The sequence below is a fragment of the Dromaius novaehollandiae genome, chromosome 4 (assembly GCF_036370855.1).
Source record: "Dromaius novaehollandiae isolate bDroNov1 chromosome 4, bDroNov1.hap1, whole genome shotgun sequence".
Lineage (NCBI taxonomy): Eukaryota > Metazoa > Chordata > Aves > Casuariiformes > Dromaiidae > Dromaius > Dromaius novaehollandiae.
In genome coordinates, this window is record NC_088101.1 from 79,093,815 (window position 1) to 79,116,884 (window position 23,070).

General features: G+C 44.2%; 1 protein-coding gene and 1 long non-coding RNA gene across 6 annotated transcripts in view; one reads left to right on the forward strand and one right to left on the reverse strand.

Annotated features, from left to right (window-relative positions):
- The window catches only part of NSD2 (nuclear receptor binding SET domain protein 2), a 107,151-nt gene that overhangs the window by 80,274 nt on the left and 3,807 nt on the right, over positions 1-23,070 (reverse strand). For 4 of the 5 annotated variants that reach the window (XM_064511538.1, XM_064511533.1, XM_064511537.1 and 1 more), the window contains exon 1: positions 777-974. The exons of the other annotated variant lie outside the window; for it this stretch is intronic. The gene's annotated coding sequence lies outside the window, so the exon portion shown is untranslated. Of the gene's footprint in view, positions 1-776; positions 975-23,070 lie in introns of those variants that run through there. 5 annotated transcript variants of the gene reach the window in all.
- Positions 64-2,362, forward strand: LOC135328322 (uncharacterized). The gene is made up of 2 exons (XR_010389154.1): positions 64-117; positions 1,678-2,362. It is a non-coding gene; the product is annotated as an uncharacterized LOC135328322 (long non-coding RNA).

The window sequence follows — 23,070 nt, forward strand, 5'->3', positions numbered from 1 at the left end:
TCCTCGGGGAGGGTTTTATCCCCCCCTCCTTCGGTTTTTTTTTTTTTTTTTTTTGGTCCTCTCGTTTTCTGGCTGGTTTGCACTGATTGATTGCCTCCCCCATCTTTCCCCCCCCAGGTGGGCACCGCTCCCTTGCTACTCCTTTATGCCTCCCCCCGACCTCCCGCAGCGGCGAGGAGGAGGAGGAGGAGGGCACAGGGGGTTGGGGGGGGGAAAGGATGAAGCTGCAACAGCCGGGACTCCGGCTCGGCATCGCTCCTTTCCGCTCCTCCGCCACCCAAGAGCCAGGCCCAGCCGGCGGCAGCAATCCTGCGGCAGCCCCGGGGGGGGGGGGGGGGCGGCGAGCGGCGGCGGGGGGTCGGGGGAGCCAGGTAGCGGGGAAAAGGCGGGGGGGGGGGGGAGCAAACAAAAAAAGCCGCCTCCTCCCGGGAAGGGGGAGCGGGCGGCCCGCGCAGGGAGGGCGATGGAGGCGGCGGGCAGCCGAGTCCCGCGGCGGCGGGCAGCCGGGGGGGGGGGGGGGCGCGGGGGGGCGGACGCTCCGCGGCGGGACCCCGGCCCCCACGCCGCCGCCGCGCCGCGGGTCCGGCCCGGCCCCGGGGACGCCCGGGGGCTGCCCGCGGCGGCGACGGGCCGGGCGGCAGCATCCCCGCGGGCGAGGGAGCCGCGCCGCCGCCACTCCCGCCTCCGGCCCGGGGCCTGCGGGAACGTGCCCCGGGTGCCTCCTCCCTTCCCGCGGGAGGGGAGGGGGCGCGCGGCCCGGCGCCCGGCCTACTGACCTGTGCCCTAACGCATCCTTTCCCCCGGGGGCCGGGCGGAGGCGGCGGCGGCAGCTCGGTGCCGGGGAGCGGCGGCGGCGGCGGGAGCCGAGGCGACACGGCAACAGCGGCGGCGGCGGCAACGGCGGCGGCTCCGGCGATCCTGCGCGGCGGCCCCGCCCCCTCCTCCGGCCAGAACCAGCGCGAAAAATCCGGGCCGCTGATTGGCCGCCGCCGCTGCGCTGCCCCTGGAGCGGCTGTTTCAAATCCCCCCGCACGGAGCCGCCCGCACGCGCGGCCCGGCGGCCGCAGGCGGCGGCCGGGAGCGGCGCCAGTCGCGCTGCCTCGCGCGGGGACCCGGCGGCGCGCGGGGGGGGGGGGGGCGGCCTGACAGGGAGGGGGGAGGCGGCGGGGGCTGCCCCCCCCCCCCCCCCCCCCCCAAGGCCCGTTGCGGGGCCCCGCTCGCCGCCGCCTCGTCGCCAGGCGGGCGAGGGCCCCGGCAGGCCCCGGATTCCCCCCGCCCCGGCTCCGGGCCCCGCCGCCGGTTCGAGGCGCCCGCCGGCCTCAGAGTGCCCACACGTGCGTGGTTCAAAAATCCCGGTCTGCGCCCCACGTTTTCCCTGTCCCGGCGGCCGCGCGCACTTGAGGCTCTCGGAGGCTTGTAGGCCCAGGCGGCGGGTCCTCCGGGCCGTCCCTTGCGGAAGCAGGGCCTCGCTTAGCTGCTCGCTTCTGTTACTGCTTGCACCAAAACGCTTATGGTTTGCCAGCTGAAAGCACAGCTATTTTTTCAGCCAAATCGTTAAAACAATCTGTCACGTTACGACGATAACAAATATTCTGACGAATTGCCGCGCACGGTAACGCAACGGCGGGTAACGGCCGACGTTTCCCAGCTCTTGGTGCTTTGAATGTGGGTTTTCAGGGCGCCGAGGGCCGCGGTTGCTGCGTAACGCCGGGAGTACAGTCCCTCAGCGCTACGACGCGGTGCTACGCGGCGGGGAAAGGCCCAGCGCGGTCCTGTGGAACTTAAATCGGACACGATGGAGGAGGAGAACAGGCCGGCATCAGGCTTTACGGACAACGGCGAAACTCTGCCATCTGCCACAGCAGCGCTCGGGTTATTTTTACATAATCCTAAACTCCCGTATGTTAATGCTTGTGGGTGTTTTTACATAGGTGTCTAATGGTGGGTGCGTCTTTCCGAGGATGGCGCTGAACAATTAAATGGTTTCCATCCAAGTGCTAATTGCTTAGTAATGAAAAATTTAATCATGAGCTGATTTAATCTCGAAGTGGCTAAAGGAAATCTGTCCACAGTGATGAAGGTACCTTAATAACTTGTTTTATAGCTTTTCTGTTAAAAATACACTATCCTTAAGGTATTAGACATGTGAGATTTAGTTTCCGAATGCCAGCGTTTACAGCATTACAGAAACAGGTAAACGAAACATCGTTACGTTTAAAATGGCTCATTTAAGTTAAGCATCATGACAACTTTATATTTTCCAAATTTTTCTAATGTTCGGCTTTGTGCATTTTCAGAAAAAAAGATGTTTTTGGATTAAAAATAATTACAGGCAGAGTATCAATAAAAACAAGTGCAAATACGTGAACCCACTGTGTTGCTTCCTACATAATCGTATATATAGATGCGCTTTTCTTCCATAGTTGAACAGTAACACAAACATATAAAAGCACCAAGCATGACATGTTTGCAGAGGTGCATGCTGCTTCCCACAGAAATATACTTAAGAAAGCAGGTTAGTTATCAATAACTGGTATGCTATAAATGCATTAGCTACTCACTCTTGGGAACAAATTCTGTGCTCAGGCATAATAATGTAAATCCATCGCCCTGCACAATTTTTAAAAAGAGACTTACATTTTTATTCTGCGCTTATTACTAATGCATAAGTTCCTCCAGATAATGCAGTTCTCATGTTTGTCTTCCTTGTCAGTTGTTTAAGTGGAAGGATTTTGCTATCACGGTCAAGGTAACAACAAATCTTCCTTACTCTTTTCTGCTCATATCGATCATTGGCCTTGTCTATGCTACTAAGATTTGCAACCATGTAATTACATCCTGATAGACTCACCATGCAAATGTACAGCAAAACTTATGCTGGAAAGGTAAGAGCTTTAACTGGAATGGTGCCAGTATATACTGTCGTAGACGTCGGTTAACGTTTCTAGAACATAATGACCTATTTAAATAGAAACCGTACACGCAGCTTTTTATATCAGAAACAATCTATTTTCTAGAGCACAAAATCATTCCATTTCTTCTCCCGCAATACACAGAGGTTGATTCTTCACAAGATACAGTTATTTTACACTTTTGAAAACTGACTTCAGAGAAATTTTAACTTACGTTGCACAGGTGTAAATGACTGCACATGCAGTGGAGAGTGCGGTTGTGCTGACAGTCAAATAAGATGCACACTGCATTATTTTTGAGGGATGGCTTTGAAATAATTGAAGTAAATATCCCATAATCTAATAGTTACAGACTCCTGTCATTTCCAGATTGAAGCTCTTGGAGGTTTTATTCTTTTGATTTTGAATTACCCAATATATTTTAACCGTTTGATGTTTTTCAGCTGGCAGAACAGATCACTGAAGCCAAATGATGTATAACTAGCGTAGATAATAGCATTCATTTATTAATGACTACTGTATCAGTTGGTATATAAGATTTTATTGCTTTTTCAACTTTTATAGACATACTGTATTCACAAATAGACTTGAGATCAATACCCCTCTGTTCACTTCAATAAATGAATTTAAATAAACATAGTAATTGCATATTGTTGTGGAAACATTTAAATATTTTAGCGATTATCAATTAGTTACTAGGCCAAAAGATAATTTACAACCCAAACACTTTTCCAACATAATTTACACTATTTATTCAGTAATAATGGTTGTTAGTGTTCCTGGCCTTAGGCATACATTAGGATATGCTGCAGTTCTGAAGTTGAAAGAAGATTTATTTGTTGTTACCATAGGGAAAGACGGTGCCTGAAAGGCCAAGGCCTGTGTTGCAGTTGGTATCGTTTCACTGCCTTAGGCAGAGCTCAGAACAGATTCTGTGTGCGTGGCACTGTTCCACACACCAGCGCAAAAATCTCTCCCCCGAGAGTTTGGTCAGCTCTGTTGACAAGGGGTAGGGGCACATGCTGGGGTATCTCTTGCTGCTAGGGATAACGGAGAGCAGCAGTCCCTGTGCTTAAGCTTAAAATTGCAACGGCGGCTGATCCTTAGGCCTTTTTGCTGGCAAAGGCCACTCGTAATGCAGGTACAGATTTCATCAGATCGTAGATCTTTGTGGCAGAAGTTTCATGTTTAACCACATTTTTGTCCTGTACAGATCCTTGAATTCCTTTCTTGTGTCCTTATTTTTTTGTTTCAGCAGCTGATATAATCATCTGTTTAGTAATTATTTTCCTGAATGCAGATCATCTTGGTGGCAATGTAAACATAACTACGGGTAGAGTACATTGAAGTTATGTGAGTGCAACTGATGAGTTAATCAGATCACTCCAAATTACAGAGTAAAGCTTATTCATAGTGTTTATTGTACTACAGGTGTTTAATGAGATAAAGGGCTTACCAGGCCATGCAAAATCCACAAATGTAGATTTTTCTTGTTTCACTGACCTACAGTTTCTCCGCTCCTAAGGCTAAACACTGAAGACATTGTAGTTTTACTTCGAAATGTGAATTCACTGGGAAAGTTAATACTGCCCATTGTCCTATTCTGTTGTAGCACTGACACAGAAATATCTCCCCAATGTTGTCACTTGTATCATCATTACCACTCTCCTTTCACGTTGTCAGCTGGCAACCCATCACCTGAGCACTAACTTTAGCCAGCAGTCCACGGTTTTCCTTTTTTACAGGGAATTACAGGGAGTAATGGTGGTTTCCAACCTGCCTGAACCTATGTTAGGTACAGCTAGACAGAGCCCCTGATCCTCCAGGGTGTTCTGTCCACGTGCCATCATGACTGCTAAGAAAAATCCACATTGGCATGTATGCATTTATATCTTTGGCTATGCAACCTATTGCGTTCTTCTTAATACGGGGAAAGCAAGTTGCTGATGCAGAATTAAGACAGAATGGAGTATTAAATCAGTATTTCAGTATACTTGATATTAAATGTAGTATATTCATCCTTAATGTACAGAACTAAATGAATTTTTGAGACATCTTAACTGAGAGCTATATGGAGAGCCTTATAATGGGAGACATCTTAACTGAGACTACGGCCTATAGCTTAACTACTGTTCAGAGTAAAAAATGATGCCCTTGGTGAAAACACACAGTCAGATGTGAATCTTTTTCGCACTGATTTATGCACCAATCTGTTTAGCAGATAATTTTCAGTGATGAAAACAACGGAGCAAAGGCCACTTTTCTCCCAAATACCTATTTCTGCTCACATCATTTCTGCTGAGCAGAAGGAAGGGAGCAAAGGGAGGAGGAATGTTGAAGACAGGAGGGAGTGGGATACATCTTCAGGGGAAGGCAGAGGCCAGGAGAGAGAGGAAAACTGAGGAAAATATCCCTGCTGTTTTCCAGTGTTGGGATGATGAAAAACAGCTGTACACCAAGTCTAAGTAGCTAACACGCTCCAGCCTGGTATAACGTAACTCCAGTGCACTGATAAAGTTATCTATAGAAGTTATATGTCTCTAATTATCTTCGACATCAGTATGACTTAGTTTAAAAATTGCTGACATTTAGAATAAAATAAATCTAAACTGTGTAGAAATACACAGCTTGAGGATCCAAAACACATTAGCTCTTCCCTCTATTGACAGCATAAGTTAGTGTGTTTATAAAGATAATGTAAAACAAACACAAAAATGCATTATTAATCAGAATTGCTGGTTATCACTATACAGCAAAATTACAGTTTTTGGGGGTATGCTTGATATGAGCTTTTAGATCTTAGCTTGTTAAAATTAAAGTTTAATTCCAAATTTTGAGGAGCTATTATGCATGTTTTAATGTTAATTTGGTTGCATTTTAAGTTACTGGTATTTATGCTCAACCTTCACATAACCATTGTCCAGCAATAAGTACAACTCAGTAAACTTCATATCAAAATAAGCCTTGAAGATTTCTTTTTTTTCATTTTGGCAGAGAAGAGACCATTGATATTTCCACTGTATGCCAGTGCCAAAGAACAAAGTTTGTTAAGGGTTGAGTAGGCCAGATAGATAATGCTACTTCTGTTTTCCGCAGATTCTAATGCAACGTTTTATTTTGCACATATATTAATCTTTGCTGCCTCAGTGCAAAATGGTGAGGGTAACTATGTCAGTCCTAAAGGTTAATTTCATTCTTCTTTAAGGCATGCCATTATTCTGTTAACAGTAATTGCTCTTTTTTGAATGATTAATTTGATCATATGAACTGTTTCTAATTATGCTGGTGGTTGGCAATTTCCTGTACTGAGAAACTGTAGCTGTGATCATATCCCATTTACTTAGTATACATGCCTCAAGAAGAACCCTCATTGACAGACATTTTCAGGAGTATCCACTGATTTTGAGCACTGTTTGGGGACTTTGTATAAGATGCCCTGGGCTCATTCTGCACCGGGGCTGAGTACGTGCAAATCCACTTGGTGCAGGAGGGCTGAGACAACTGGATTTGAGGCAGAGGACGAACAGGTTTGCAAATGCAGGCCATACTGCTAAATCACCACCTGGGCTGCTTTTGTTTATTCTTTTGCTGTGAAAACTGAAAGGAGTAGGATGTGTTTCTTGCACATTTCACCATGTTCTTACACCATTCTCGAGCTTGAAATCTTAGCTCCTCGAAGCTATATTTGTTCGCCTCAGTTATTGTTAATGAGCCGGAGCTTACAGTTTGCAGATCCGTGCAGGCGTACGAGGAGACACCCTCGCCTGGGGAGCAGAGCCCTGGCTGTGAGGGCAGGACGGCTGCTGAGCTGCCTGCGGGAGCTTCCCTGCCTTTCGCTGCAAGTAGCTCTGCCCAAAACGCTGGAGCGGTCCTGCCGTGGCGGGTCTGGCTCCAGCACTGAATCTGGCTCCAGCACTGAATCTGCATCCAGCCTGCGCACGCTGCGGAAGTGTCACGCTCTCTCAGCTGCATTTACTTAGCAGCTGAACTCAGCTGTGATTCACGTGAAGGACGTACTCACCAGAGAAGAGCTGATGGGCCTGGCCGGTCTGCAGGAGGCAGCTGGCGTGAAGATTCACCCACTTCACGTGGTCTCGCCCTGCAGCGGGGCTCAGCTGTACTACCACGGCACTAACAGTAGCATCATTCCCATGGACACAAGCCATCGCGTGCTGGACACGGGGCTTTTAGCACTCTCCTTTTGCAACTGCTGCAGCAACTGGGCATGCTGCATGTGCTGAAGGGCTGAGGTTACAGGCATTTTCTTCTGGGTTTGAGCTACTTTTGGTATGCATGCCATATTTCTTAGGATAGGCTTTTTGTCCTTCAAAAATAATAAGACTGCTATCCAGGCTCTAACAAAGAGGACAATCTCACCTTTCCATCTTTCTCTCTGTACATTCTTTATTTCTCCTGCCTGTTCCCTGATTCTCAAGAGTTTCCTTTTCCATCAGCTTTTCTCATCATTCTGGCAAATTTTCATTTCTGACCATGCAGTTTCTTATTGCAAGGAGACTTCACCTGCTCTGTCTTTGGTCTCCGTCATCTGCATTCTCTCATTTGCCATGGTGTCTTCTGGCACCGCTCCCAACAGTTGGTTCTTCGGCACAGGAATAAATTGTTTACACAGGTCCAAACAAGGAGACAGGCACTTACAGTGGCACTCAGAGAATCCAGGAGCCTAAGTCTAACCTGTGAATCTAAGCCTCAACTTCCTTTTCACCCCAGAAGTTCTTTTAGGGGCTAGAAGAGGCACTTCTGCATTTGTCTAAAAGTATCCCCGTCCCAGCACATAGCTCAAAACCAAGATCCCAAAGCTGAGCATTCCCTCCAGCAATTTGACCTACAGAGGCCTTCAAAGTGTAATTAAATGCCATCTTAGGTGCACATTCTACATGTGTGTTCCTGGTTTCATGTGCATGTGTGGAACAGTTAAATTTGAGTTACTCTTGGAGTCACTCAGGCAAATGTATTTGCTTAGCTTTAGGCATGTGCAATGTCCCTCTGCAACCTCAGTCCTACATGTTTGAATACAGCTGTAAACCCCATGGCCTGCCGGGTAAAGCCCAGGCCTGCTCTAGTCCGCTCTAGACTTGCAGGAGGGAATAGCTGCGTGGCTGTTGACGTGCTCCCTGATCTGCCTGTCACTCGTCCCCAAGGGTTTTTTGCAGGCGGGCTGCAGACAGTCCACCAGCCTGCTAAGGACTTGTGCCTTACGACATGTGCACTTCATCAGACTTTTGCTGGCTAGTTAAAACGGGACCTGCGATTCCCTCCCTCCACCTCTCCTGCCATACATCCCGTCTCTGATTGCTGTTGCCACCCCTGCAGCAGGGACATACGATCTGTGTGTGACTCAGCTGGGGAACGGCGGCAGTTTTCAGCCTGGCGTGCAAAGGTAAAGCAACTCCACGAATGGGTTGCGAGTCCCTGCTTCAGAGACAGCGGTCCCGGGGGCTGCGGCGGCGACAGCTTCTGCTGGCCAGCGATAACCCACTGCTGCGCGTCTGGCAGGGTCTTCATCTGCCTGACGCCATCCTAAAACCGTAGTAAATTATGAGGCGTGCTCTCATAATTTACAGCGTTGCTGGCTGTACAAACAACAGATATGATTCTGGAGGACACTTTGGGGTGCTTTTTGCAATGCAGTATAAACACACTGACTGTGCCCCCGGAAAGGTCTGTGGATATGCCGACGCTGGGGCAGTTGCTAGGGCTGGGCTTAGCTGGCACACAGTAAAAGCTGTCAGTTCAGGCGGGAACATTTAGCTGCGACTAAACATTTGAACAGTTAAGGTCTTGGAACAGAATTCCGCTTTGACAGTGGTCAATATTAATTTAAAAATGCACCGCGGCTTGTAACAATTAATTTCCAGGCCAGCACAAATGATGGGTTATCCTATTCTTCCATGTCCCTTTCATGGCATTGTAGGCAAATTAATTGTATGTTAAGTCTTTAAATAATTTTAAACATTTGATTTACGATGCAGCTATACTTGTCCTTTAAAAACTCCCAAGGGCAGGGACTGAACAGTCCTCCACGTTTGCATGGCAGCAATACAGTAGCCCTCGAAGTGGTAGTGGCCTGTAAGCAATAATGAAAGATAAATGCTAAAAAATGGTGTCTTCTGAAGGAAGGAACCATGCATTTCCCTCTTGCCATGAGCATGCGCCAGGTGTACGAGCACTTTGGAGCTCATAAGACAAATCCCTCTTGGACTACACGTATTGCCTCTCAGCGTGGCTCCTCGGGAGAAAATCTCGTCTTGTCCAGACTTTCTGGATTTATGCAGGCCCCGTGGAGTTCGCTGGTGGGTTTAATTGGCAGGTGGGCCTTATTAACCTGCCAGCAAGGGACTATTTGGCCCGCTTAGGTTGGTACAGCTTGTAAATAAAGATTCTGCCAGGGAGAAGAGATTCTCTTGTGCTTCGGACTATTTATATCTCTTAGAATTGTGGTTGTTAAAGCTTATGAAGAAACAGAAGGCCTGAGATGTGAGACAGAAAGCCCTGAGGGAGTCTTATGTGTTGTGTTTGGACTGCTGTGTTAACATCCTAAAATAAACACAGCATGCCAGGAAATGGGGAATACTTTTATTGTAATTATTATTAACTCACAGACCTAAATTATTGGTTATTGAATGGAGTATGGCTGAGCTTGGTTGCAGAGGACAATAAAATAACCTCTTAATTTAACACTAGCAGCTATTGGCAATCAATGGGAACCAGGAATTTCAGCCGCTTCGTTTCCCTCTTGTTTTCTTTATCTTTTTTTGTGTTGTTCTCAAGTTTCGTAATCACTAATATTAACATTTTTACAGCTCAGGTTGATAATAAACACACAGAAATAGTTTTTTTGTGATCATAATAAAATTGTGTTTGGTAGATTCTCCATCAATGGAAATATTTTAATCGGGCAGGTGTATGGTACTGAAAGGTATGTTCTACTTCAGAAGAGAATTCCCTTCAGAAAAGTCTTTTGCTCAGTCTGATACAGGTCTGACTAGAGGGTCCCCCCAGCTCTAAAATATGTAATTTTTTATAGGTGTATCTGAATCACTGAAAAGAATTACAATGTAAAAAGCATGTTTTTCTCTCATTCAGAAGCGACCAATTTGGACTAGTCAAATAGGAGCAGTAATTTTTCAGATGGGTTTCCTTCTGCTTGAGTTGATCTACTCAGACACCTGAATGCCACTGCAGATGAAATGATCGTGGGTTTAGCATCTGCCAAAGCTGAGATTTTGAGTCTGTATTCCTTGTTCAGTCATTTGAAAGTCAATTTTGCAATATTTCTGCCTTCTGGGCTGAAAGGGCTCGATAAACCTGCTTTGATGTTCGTCAGGTTAGACTGATCTGCTACGTGAGCATTCTAGCGATTTTCTAAAATGTTCACAGTCACCAGTGTATAGAAAATCAGCCAAATTTACAATTATAAACATACCGGCTGCAAAAATACTACAAGAATTGCTGCTGTACCACAGGCGAAGTTGATCCTGGGCACGGACCTGCAGGGTATCACCACTGACGTGCCCCGAGGGAAGCAAGGCTTCCAAATTCTCCTGAGTCACCAGAACTTCACCAGCGGAGGCCACCCAGAAGACGTGCCAAAACAGGCCGTGCCCTTTCTTGTTCTGTTCCAGCTCTTTTCCAAATGGGCATCCTTTTTATGAGCTGCATCCCCTGGCTCCCAGCCCTGCTATGAAGCGGGACTGGCAAACTGCTGTGCACCTGTTCTGCAGGGATTAGCCACCAGCGACAGCCCATGCCCCAAATTTCCTCCGCAGATACGAGCACGCTTCAGCAAGTGAGTCAGAGCCATTTGACTTAGAGCTTTTTATAGCTGCTGTTGAGGGTGATGATAACAATCACCGTAATAAAGTCTAGTCCTAATCTCTCATTCTTAATGATTTGCCGTTGGTTGAAGAAGTACCATCCTCCTCTTCAATCCCATCCCTATTTGCTCTACCAGCGTAGCAAAACGCTGTTAAGCTTTTACGATCGTCTGTCATTTTGCTGGAAAGGGAGTGTTGTCCGGTGGATAAGATGCCAAGCCGAGTTCAGAATTGACTCCGCTAATGAATTCATATTGGGAAATCTAAGACTATATTGCTTCCTCTGCTGTTTTGATTTTCCTACTGATAAATGCATTCATCTGAGAATCCAATAAACAACTCATGCTGCAATTCAAGCATGCCAGGATTTTTTTGCAGAACTGAGCTTTACATTAAGTTCTCTAGGCCAAAGACTCAAATTCTGTCTGTACCGTATTCATATATGTTGTTACGCACCACATGCAATTATGATGATAATTAATTCTAAAAGTAATATGCACTGTTTTTTTCTCCTTTGTCCAGTGCTAACAGGTCTTAATATTGTCCTAGTAGAAAACAATTTGTCTTATAAAAATTTCTTTTATTACTCTTGAAAACCGTATCCATACAGCTAAAGGGAACAAACGTCGTAAATTTGATCTCCCCTTAAGTTCTCCCTCTCTCTTTCTTTTTTTTCCTCTTTCCTTTCTACAAATACATAAAAAGAATCAGGCACTTCCTGCTATGCCTTAGGCACACATTTAGTTCCTGGTATATCCACTCTAACGTATTCAGGAAGGAAGGAATAATCTCTCTGAGGCTGTTATGTTTTCACGGTGGCTGCAGTAGCTGTAGCTCAGACTGTCCATAAGGGATAAATGCTGGAGGAATTGTGTAATGTTTGATTTTTGGGAGTAACAACGAACAAGCCCATTCCTGGGTGAGAATAATATGCTTGGACTAGCACTGTGCAATACACTGGAGCAGACAATGTTCCCACTTAGAGAAGACTACCATCTGCTAGAATTAGACAAAGTAGTCATACCAGCTGCAAAATGCACTGAATAAAAAGAATTATTTCTAAAATAAACCCCTCAATTTTCCAGATAGGATAAAGTAAGACTGATGAGGCTTCACTGGTAAAAGGTGGAATTTGTGAAAGGGGAGGCTGTTAAGTGCTCTAGAGAAGAAGGATTTGCAAGAGAAGGATAAGATAAGGATTTGCCCAAAACAGGACTAGGAAGTGCCTAAGTGGGAACTGAGAGCTGAGCGTGTGGGAGGGAAGGAGGCAAGCATTCATTTCACTGAACTGTAAGACAAGAAAAAAGGTTGGAGGGGGGCAGATTTCTGTTTCTAAGTCTGCTTAAAATTAAATGACCTACCAATTTTTATTCTGTAAGACAGTAGGGCTGTGCATTAGGCTTTTAATGTGGACTTATCAACTACTTTGTCTTCTGGCTGTCAATAGTTCATATCTATACTTTCTTTCAATTGCTCTCTTTACCTCTCCAAAAAACCCACTAGATAACAAACCCAATCTGTCTTACCTTTCAATCCAACAGGAGTTCTACTTTGTTTAAATCTTAACTATTTTGCTTTAAAGATATCAGTTATTATTTTTATGAAGCACGTTGCTTTGGCTTCTTTTTCTAACTTTCACCTGCTAGCAGTCAGGGACAGGTCCAACATGCCCTCCCACTGTAGATAAACCTTCTCCAGATCCCTGTGACAAGCTGATGTTAGGACGGGATAAAGCAGAATAGATTACACTGCTGGTGTGGGAGGAGCTGCCTGGTAAAGCAGCTTTTCAGCCTTTTGGGGAGTATATCAGGAATCAGGATCTGGCCCTGTTCTGCCACAAATTCATTGTTTTACTAAACACTTTCTGCTACTATTAGTAAACAGACTGGTTCATAGTTTAACGTATTGAGATGCTCTTATTGTTGCTGTAAAAATGCATATAACCAAGAGATATTTCTGAGCAACGGAGTGGATTTGTGAAAATATCCGCATAATGTTTTTCCACTCGCTTTCAGCCCCGCTCTTGGATTTGCTGGCTGAGACAATGTTTGGAGTAGAGTCACATGATCAATCTGCATTTTCTTGCAGTATTCCTGAGCTGTTGCACCACTCTTTTTCACGCTAGGTATTCTGTTGATCCTTAAATCTAAGCTCCTTCTTTAAGGGTAATAAATCAAAATTATACAATGTTTAGGATTTCAGTCAGAGAGATTATGTCAGAATTAGAACATTCCTGAGCGAAGGTCATATAAATCAATCCTTCAGTTATTCCATTTTCAGTTTCATTGTAATGAACAGTACCCTGCTTGCAGTGAGAAAGCTTATGGTGCTGGAATACTGATAAGATGATATTGCATTCAGAGTACATTTTCTGCTATTGGATGAAATCTGCAATGCGATATATGACATATGTATAAGGTCTGTGTTGAAATGCCTTGAAATTGTCAAATTATAACATTCTAGAGATCAGGTTGGTTTGCAGAACCACTGAATCACCTTTGTTGCAGGAGGAATTTTAATAATCAAAGTAATAACAAAACTCTTGTAGTAGAAATGTAAAAGAAAAACATATCACTTTTGCAAAGCTATCTTATTAAACAAGTTAATATTAAATCATTGTGAATTCTTAACATTGGGATGTAATTTTTACATTAGGTAGTAATGCCTAACAATTAACATCATTTTTCATACTCAAAGTACATGACAAATGCTGTTTCTTATAATAACATATGGCTTATGGAATTGTAATGCTGAGAAGTTAAGGGATTTGGGATTGGGATCAGAGCGATGGGATTTGGTGTGTATCATCCATGTATATTATTCATATTGTTGTCTAAATTCCTCTATCATCTATACATACAACCCTTAAATACTTGCTAATGTGTATATTGAACCTGCGCTCACAGGACAGTGTAAAGCAAATGCATTCCTACTCACACACTTTACTCTGGGGAAACAGCCAAAGCATGGGTACCTGTACTTTTTTGTTTATTATACATTCACACAGCCCTCCACCGACAGCTAATATACCAGGGCCTGTATGTCCCAGCCTGTCTACTAGCTTACTTCCTTTTCACCGGCTCTGCAATTCCCATGAGCTTTGCGCAGGCTGGTGCACACCAACCTTGATGTGCACGTGGCTTCCCCCAGCTCCTGAGCACCGGCCCAGCGCAGACTGACAGCTGGAGGCCACCGCGAGGAGGAGGAGCTCTCCAGGGTTCTGCTGAACCTCAGGTACAAGAATTTGGGAGGATTTAGGAACTGGGGAGAAACAGCTCAAATCTGCCCTTCGATCCATCCAGCTTGAATGAGCTTGCAGAGATGGGGCCATGTCCAATGGGTATATGGGGCTAGTAACGCATCACATTGCTAAAGGTTCTCTGCCGCAAGGTTAAGGATGGAAGCAGTAATTCTAGTGATTCCCCATCTACCTGCCTGTTTCGTAATGATCAGGGCAGTGCCCTGAGTGTGGAGCTCGCAGTCCTCTATGACATGTTTCTGGGAAGGACGGTTTAAGTAGGCCAAAGGAGGTGGGAACAACCCTCGCGCTGGAGGAGACAGCTGAGGAGATGGAAGAGGCAGAGTTTCAGTAACAGACTGTGATGTTGTAAGCCCAGAAGTGGGCCTACAGCTGATGGATTCAGTTTCTAAGGATCTGTTCAGGAATGATCTCATGGTACTGGGAATGGTACTGAGTGCTCCTGAAGCCAGGTGGCCTGCTTCAGCATAGTTTTTAAACAAAATTTTTGTTGGGAAGTTTTAAGGGGACCTTAAACATTACCATTCTGGTTGTACTGGAAAACTAATAGTATCACCTTTCTATCAGCATCTATAGCTGGGACATTTGAAAGAGTCACCCTCTCCACACTACCTGACAGAATGACCTTGACTAGGACTAAGCAGTCCAGGGAAAACATTTGTGGAGATTTTACGTTGCTCAGAGCCTGTTGTTCTGGAGCATAGGAACTGAGGGATGACAAGCTGAAGACAAAGCACAAGGACCAGAAAGACCATATATGATGAAAAATACAGGAACCAGAAGGAATGGGGGAGAGACAAAGAGGCCCCATAAGAAGCGCACTGGCATATTATGCAGCTCTCCAGGAAACAAACACAGATGTTAAGCAGCTCATTAGGCAGGGACAAATCTCTCCAAATCCGAATACCAGAACTAGTCAACTACAGTGTGAATTTGAACGTGGATACATGAGTGTGGGTGCAGTGTGCCTTGACACTGAGGAGGCTTGAAGACAGGTTTGCCACAAGTACTTATGCACGTGAGCTGGGATGCAGCAATACAGATGTAACCTTGGTGACAGAGCCAAGATTGAAACACGCAGATTCATAGCTCCCAGCTCTGTGCTCAGACCACTAGACTACCTTCCACGTTTCTTTATCTGCAGTGATGAAATACAACACTCATCGCTGCAGGCGGAGTAGGCTAATGGCAGCAACGCTCTATGCTTGCCCTGTTTTTTCACATGCTCTTTCCCTAAGCACCCATCCCTGGCTGTGATCAGAGACTGGATAAAGGGACAAGCAGGCCTTTGGTTCAGCCTAGTACAGTTGTTCTGATATCCTTAATTCCAACTGGAGCCCTCATCTAACCTAAATAAAGAACAGGCTGTGGCACTGTAAGTTTCTTTGTTTACAGCGTATTAATAAATTCCAGAACAAATGTACTTGATTTGGAAGCAAAGGAACATATTCTTGCTGTTGGCCCTACAAGCTCATCTTGAAAGCTGACACTTAGGTTGGATTCTTACTTTCCTGTACATCAACCTGACTTTGTAAGGCTCTGGAGGCAGAGGCTGCAAATTTCTCCTGCAGTACCTTCTCCTTGCCTTCACATCTTGTCTCAGCAGCATCTGCAACTCTTAGCTTCAACAGGTTTATGAAATGCCTCAACTGAATTAAATATGTTGTTACTGATACATGAGAAGGATTGGAATTCACTTCATCTTTATTATGGTAATATGAAATTAGTTATGTTGACATCTCAGTAATAAAGGGAACAAAAGCTATAATATTTTTTACTGATGTAAGTAAAATGACTCTGTGGATAATCCTGACATGTATATATATGCCAAAATTATTTTTGTATGATGCTTTCTGTTCCACAAAATAATGTAAACATATGGATTGCATAGGTGTTAGGAGGAGCAGAATGTGCTCAGCACAAATAATCCATGATGTTACCTTGTTCTGGTTAATTTCTATCTTATCTCCATTTAATGATTCTCCTTGTGATACTTCAGTTTGTCATAATAAAGACTCTACTGGGATTCTAATCAGTGGTTTCTGAGGAACACCATTACAACAGTGAATTGAGAAGAAGGTCAGTGCCTCAAGCAATCTGGGAAAGTACTTGGATCTGAGAAAAATGTCTTTCCTGTTGGTTTATTCAAATATTCAAAATTTTAAACAGAAAGATAACAGATAATGATTAATACAAAGTCTACTACCTCTGGAGAAATGTATTCTTATCAAAGCCCAACACAAAAATCTTCCCCAACTAGATCTGTCATTTTCCATTTGGAAAATATTGGCTTGTTCATCTCGTTCTTTGAAATGCGCTTAAACAGACAAAAATTCAGAGCAGTTAGAGAAAGGAAACACCTTTGAGATTCATCCCTAATATATTTCCATTAATCTCAATGGAGTAACAGCAATAGCATCTAGTCTATATGGTCTGCAAGGATAGAAATGCAGTTCCATTGACAAAAGGCAAGCTCTGGTTAAATCAATTTCTATAGCATCTTGTCTCGACATATTTGAAAGCTCTATCTTTCTCAATTAATGTCAGCTCTGCTCTGGGAATACTCTTTGGTGGTTAACTGTTGTTGTTAGAGGGCTAACTTCAGATATAACACAGCTGGCTTATGTATTTTGCTGTTAATTTTTTCAGTAATGGAACAACAAATGTTAAGCAAACAAACTACTAGGCAGAATGCAGATTTTCCACCCAAATAAATCAGTTTTAAGGATAGGAAAACCTGAGTGTTAAAATTCTTTTGACTGACTCCAGTTAGAAAAATCAATGATAAACCTCAGGAACCAATTTAACTTTGGTCTGAGGGTTTTCTTTTACCAAGATTTCTAAGTCTCTGGAGTATCAGGGGTTGCACACATGGCTTTATGCAAAGACCAACAATCTCTGGAATATTTCACTTAAAACATTCTTAGGGAGCTTCTCTACTTTCACTTCTACTTACATCAGAGTTATATTAACAGAAAACCCAGACAACCCAGCTCCTAACACAGCACAAGAACGGAGGAAGAGAGCAAACATTTGGGCACAGATTGAAACACAGGAAATTCCATCGGAACATAAGAAAAAGTTTTTTTGTTTTTTTGAGGGTGGTTGAACACTGGAACAGGTTGCCCACAGAACCTGTGGAGTCTCCAACTTTAGAGATATTCAAAACCCAACTGGTCACAGTCCTGGGCAGCCTGCTCTAGGTGACCCTGCTTTGAGCAGGAGGTTTGGACTAGATGACCTTCAAAGGTCATCTCCCTTCCAACCCCAGCTATTCTGTGATTCTGTCAAGAGCAGACATGATGTTAAGACAGTATCAAGAAAACAGTGAATGGATTTGGAAGAGACATCACACACAACAAAGAAGAAACAGATTGAAGAAAGAAGATAATGGGAAGCAAGTGCAACGCAAATTTCTAATGCATGTCTCCTCACTGCTTTCATGGTTAACTACCCACTAGAGGGAGACAGACTGTAACTTGCTGCCCAGAGGATTATGGCAGAAGTTGGACTTTGCAAAAATATCTCAAAGGAGGAACCGCTGTGGTAAGAAAGCCAAAGAAGACACGACTTCCCTACCCTGACAGAGTTTCATGCTGCAAAATTCTGTGCAGGCTGGACCGAACTTAACTGGATTTTACTGTCTGACTTACCTACTTAAATTGAATTTAACTGGATTGAAATCCTTCCCCTTTCTGACCTAGCTTTTGTTACACTTTTTCAAAAAAAATCTCCATCTTTGTTAATGTGTTTGTTCTCTTGCTGGTGACAACAATTCCCGGAGTAGTAAGGATGGCAGAAAGTGTTGTGTTCGTCACCATGTGGTCTGGGACTGCCTGAACTTTCACAGCCCCCCAGCTTGGGGCTGGCCATGCATGCCTGAAGTCAAGTAGCGTGAGACTGACCTGAAGTCAAGTGGCCTGAAACCCACCTACAATGACCTTTCATTCCACCTCAAACACCTTTTTGGTCCCAGTTTAGGACTGCACATCCTCCAGTTTTCATTAGCTGCCCTTGGGTATTCACTTACCCTCTCCTATTTTTGCCTCTTTTTATTGTCAGAATGGAGAAGGCTCCTAAACTTCAAAGCAGGCTTTGGCATGTCCTTTCCTCAAGGGAAACCAGGAAGGAAAGTAGTAATGGATGCTTAGTGTTAGAAACAGGGCATAGAAAAAGAAGCTCTTCCCTTGCTGTGTCTGGAATACTGTGATACTGTGGAAATCAGTAGTTTAGGGACTTCCAGAACCAGACATTGTATCTAGACAAGCATCTGTCGAGACATTGTTAGGCCTAGCTCCAATGAATTTATCTGTTTTCTTTTTGAACATATTTATTTATACTTATGAGCTTTACAACATCCTGTGGCAATGAGTTCATATGAAAAAGCATTTCCTTCTGTTTGTTTTAAGCCCTGCGCCCTGATAGACTGATTAAATTATTGTGGTATTATGAGCAGTGATAATAACCATTTTCTATCCACTTTCCTCCCACCTTCGTTATTTTCCAGACCTCTGTGTATCCCCTCCTGTTGTGGTATAGAACGCAGGCCCCAATCTGGCCCCGGTTTACCCTCGGATTCTTGAATGATACAGGGCTTTTCAGAGGCAAGCTATTAGCAGTGGTAACAGTCTTCTCTCAATTCTAACCTTGCCTCTATGCATAAGAACTGTTGGATAAATAAGTACATAACACAAACTCAGAAAAGATGCATACTTTTTTCATACACACTGCAAGAAAAAAACACAGGAAGTTTGCAGTTGATAGTCCGGTGTCACAGACAGAAATGACTAGTCTAACGTGCTGTGAACTAAGTCAGAGCCAAAGCAATTATCTTAGGCCCATGAACCCTCAAGGTCAACTACACTCTCTACTACCATGCCTAATGCCAGAAAAGTTCTCTGACAAACACCAGCCATCAAAAACAGTTCTTCCTCTCAAACTCTGTTACTAGCTTCCAAAATGGACTGCAGTTATATCCTGCTCACCTTCAAATTCCCTTCAAAAATAGTATAGAGTTTCCAAGTACTAGCAGAGTCCTTTAACAACTCTGGTTTTAAGGATGGCTCTGTGTTTGTGAGTGCCCTGATAGGATCTTTAACGTAAACCAAGTTAAGGTAAATGCAGGATAACGTACTCACAAAAATCCAAATATAAACAACACATTTGCATTGCTTATCAAAAGTAATCCATAGAAATGAAAAGAAATAGGGTGTACAAGACGTTTAAGGACCTGGAAGAGCAGCTGGCCACGTCTCTGTAAGAAAACTAGGCACAGGTGCTGGGATCCAGCCCAGGGCCCTGACTCCCAGCTGGCACACTGAAACCGGCTTCCAGCTCCAAGAGTTAGATGTCTGTTCCTTGGGAGGAGAGGCCTCGGAAAGGGGAGGAGGTGGTTTCATTAGCACTGTTGTCTGAGCTGAAGGGGAGTGGAGTTTTCTGTTGGTATCTGTTGGATTAGCGATTAAAAAAGAAAATGATCAATATGTATTGTGTCGGAATGACTGTGGTACTTGTCATCCTGACTGCCAAGCAGTCTGGATGGTTTCTTTTTTACCTATTACTTACAGTAGTCCAACAGTTACTCTTACTGTGTCCAGTGCTGTCGACAAACTACTAGGTGTTTGCAATCTCCCAGCTGAGGCTTCACCCAAAGCTCCCTCCTGAAGTTGCATTCAGGGAAGAGTGCCTGCTTTGGGGGACTTTATCTCCCCTGGGTAATGTTCAGATCCAACAGTAAAGCTCTTTTGTGTCCACTTTGTATTTTCATATAAGCAAATAACTTGCTAGCCACACTTCATACAATCACATAACTAGGATTAAAGCACGTAATGCATTACTGAGAAAGTAAGTAATCGCTTTAAGGTAACAGGACTTTGGGGATGACTGCCTCGTAAGGCTGTCTCTAAGGGATACTATAATAGTCATAAAGTGAATGGAGGCCTAAGACAGGCAGGAGAGAGGTTGCTGATTACATGGGAAAGGCCAGACAAAGCGTCCTCTGTTTCTGATGCCTGAAATCCAGCCGTATAAGAAAAAGAAAGGATACTGGCAAAGCACCACTGGGATGTACTTGTGCTCCTGGCTCTTGGTTATTTTTCTGCAGTTTTACATCAGATTTAACCAGGTATTTTCCCCTCAATATTCTCATATACCTATATATCAGTCCAAACCAAGTGCTGTCAATAGAGCTACAGCTTCTCTTGCCTTAGAGGCTGCCATTCTTTCTGCATTACAAGAACAAAAACAAAGATGTTTATTTTCAGCCCTTTCTAATGCTTTATCATATTGTCTGGCAAGCACCAAGATTTGGTTCTACAAATACATAGCCATGCATATTCCTTTACCACTCTAGCTCCGTTAATGTCAGTAATAGCAAAGGGATACATGCATATGCATTTGTAGAACTGGGGCCCAACAGCTTAGGTCCTCCTGAGCGCAAGGCACAAACATCCAGGCAAACACTAATTTAGAAAATTTACAGTATAGAAGACAGTTGTAGAAAGGGAAAGCACACTGACCATTCCAAAGGAACGAACTCCTTTTTTAAAATCTCTTAATCTGCTTTTCATTATCTCCGTGGGGAGGCCTCTTGAGAAAGGCAGCTCTTTGACTTGAATAAAGGAGGGGCTGTGGGCTTGCAGGCTGGAATGGGGAGGTCATTGTGTGGCAGTACGGAGGACGGGAATGTTAGTCAGGTCAAGGAGAACAGGATAAAAAAGTGTGAGATCTGTGTTACAGGCTTGGCCTGGATTATGCAGGTAGAAAGTTTAAACCTGAAAAGGTAAACAAGAGAAAGTGATTCGAAGGTTGGAAAGACATATTCTGACAGGTAACACGTGTCATTTGGGCTGCTTGTTAGGAAGAGATATGAGTCAGGAGTAATAATATCATCAGCAAAGCCAGCAAGAAAGAGGTAGCAATAGCTGAGACCCAAGAGGGCTAAATTCTGCACAGGAATTTTAAGTATCAGGCTTCAGCAAATCAACCCATCCATCTTTAATATCTTTCTTATTTGCTCTTTTAACAGAAGTGCTTCCCTCCTAAGAGGCAGACAAAGCCCCCGGACGGCTAGGGGACAATGGGACTGTGTAGCTTTGTGCCTGCTGCACTGTCGTACAACCGGGTGCATGTGCCGGACTGGCCAGAATCCTCCTGCCTTTCCCCTCTAAATCAGTGCTTATCGCAAGCACCCTCACCCTTGCCAAACTGCTAAAGAAAGTTCTTGCCTTATGTTATCACCACCAAAACGGCCCTTGAAAGTTGCCTGTTTTTCTCCCTGTCTTTTTGAATACAGAGGTAAAAATTCTCCTAAAATGGTGTGCTGACTCGCTGCCGTTTCTTTAATAAGGGCAAACTCCATGGCATCCCTTTAGTTTGTAGGATCCCTCCTATTTTTCCTGTGCTCCTGTAATACAGGCTGATTCAATGGGAATTTTGAGATATACGAGTGCAGGATCAGGTCTACTAAATCTGAGAGGAGGGGGGTGTTCCTGCGGCTGCCTGCTTTCCTTGTCTTGTTTCATGGTGGGTTTATGAAAGCAGAGGTGGCAGATTTCAGGCTTTTATTGATGGTAACACATTCGGTGTTTTTTCAAAGACTTGACTCTGAGAGGCAGATGACTGCATGAGATAGTCGGCTTTCTGTGTTTCCAGTTGCAGAGAGGAACTTGCAAACCTTGAAGATTCCAAAAATCCTGAAGGCAAAGAATAACTCAAAATATGTGTTTTTAAAGCCGGTCATTCATAAAATCAAATTGATGACTTTGGAGGCATGACAGGTGATTTCGAATACAGCACTGGTAACACTGTTGCAGCAACAGACTTCCTCATATCATCTGGAATTAACAGGTGCATTTTTAACCCTAGAGACTCTTTCTGTCTTTTTTTTTTCAGATTTTTCAAGGTCTCTATCAGTTTATCATTATAGCTACATTCTTTCTTTCTTGCTCTGCATTTAGCCTGAACGCTGTCTGTCCTCCCTCCTCTTCTGCCCTACCTTGGCCAGAACCTTCTAGCTTTTTCCCCCTGTCCTCCTCCAGTCCAGTAGATAGTGGCGCCCAAAAAGGCTGCTTTGTGCAAAGATTACGCAGCTTTTCGTCCTGTTTGTTTCACATAAGCTCCCTCTGCTGGTTAAAACTAGCATCTCTACGATTTTTCTCTGTGAACTGCAAATGCTACTTTGTCCTCAGTTTGGAAGATTTTATACCTTATCTGTTTGAACTCCCCCAGCTGTGTTCTCCATGTCTGCCTAAATGTCAAATTTAAGTATTGGCAGCGTAATCGGTTACTTCATAGGGCAAATATGGGTCAAATCTATGCAATCTCTTAAAAGTATTGCTTTTCAACTTGAACAGGTAATTATGCTTAGGTCTGGAATGACTGTTTACTGAACATTACTACTGCCATGGAAATCTCGGAATAGCTTTTACGCATGTTATTGGAAAAGGCACCCAATACAGATTGTTTCTGTGCTGTTGCTAATGTGTAGGCACTGCCACTGGGTTTTAGCACGTTATAGGCAGGACTGAACTTGTGATGGAGTCATACACAGAGAGCAAGTCTGTAATGCAGCTCCCACTTGAACTTTTACCTTTGGGCTTTAACATTTACAAAGCAACATGCTTTAGTTTCCTGGACATCTCCTCCAAAAATCTGTAATTATGAATGGGAGTATTTTTAAAAGAACTACTAATAATGTACTGTTTTTCTCCTCCGTTTTGTGTGGTAACAGTGCAAGAATAATGCCATTTTTTCCCAAACTTATGCTGGATGATGGTGAATAAAGATGATGTTAATCCCATATAGCCAACTCTATTCAAAGAGACAACATGGGGATTGCCATGGAAACAGATTTTAAAGACTAAAAGCTTAATCCTACTTTTAAACACTGTATATGGACCCATACCACTCCACAGCTCAGAGTCACAACTGTGCACACAAACGTGATACTTCAGCAGAGCAGTGGCAAACCTGTCTCCCATCGATGCTCCCACCTCCTCTTACAGCCCAGAGCATCATGCATTGCCACCTCCTTCCCCTCCACCCTATTTCCCTGATCTCTCCT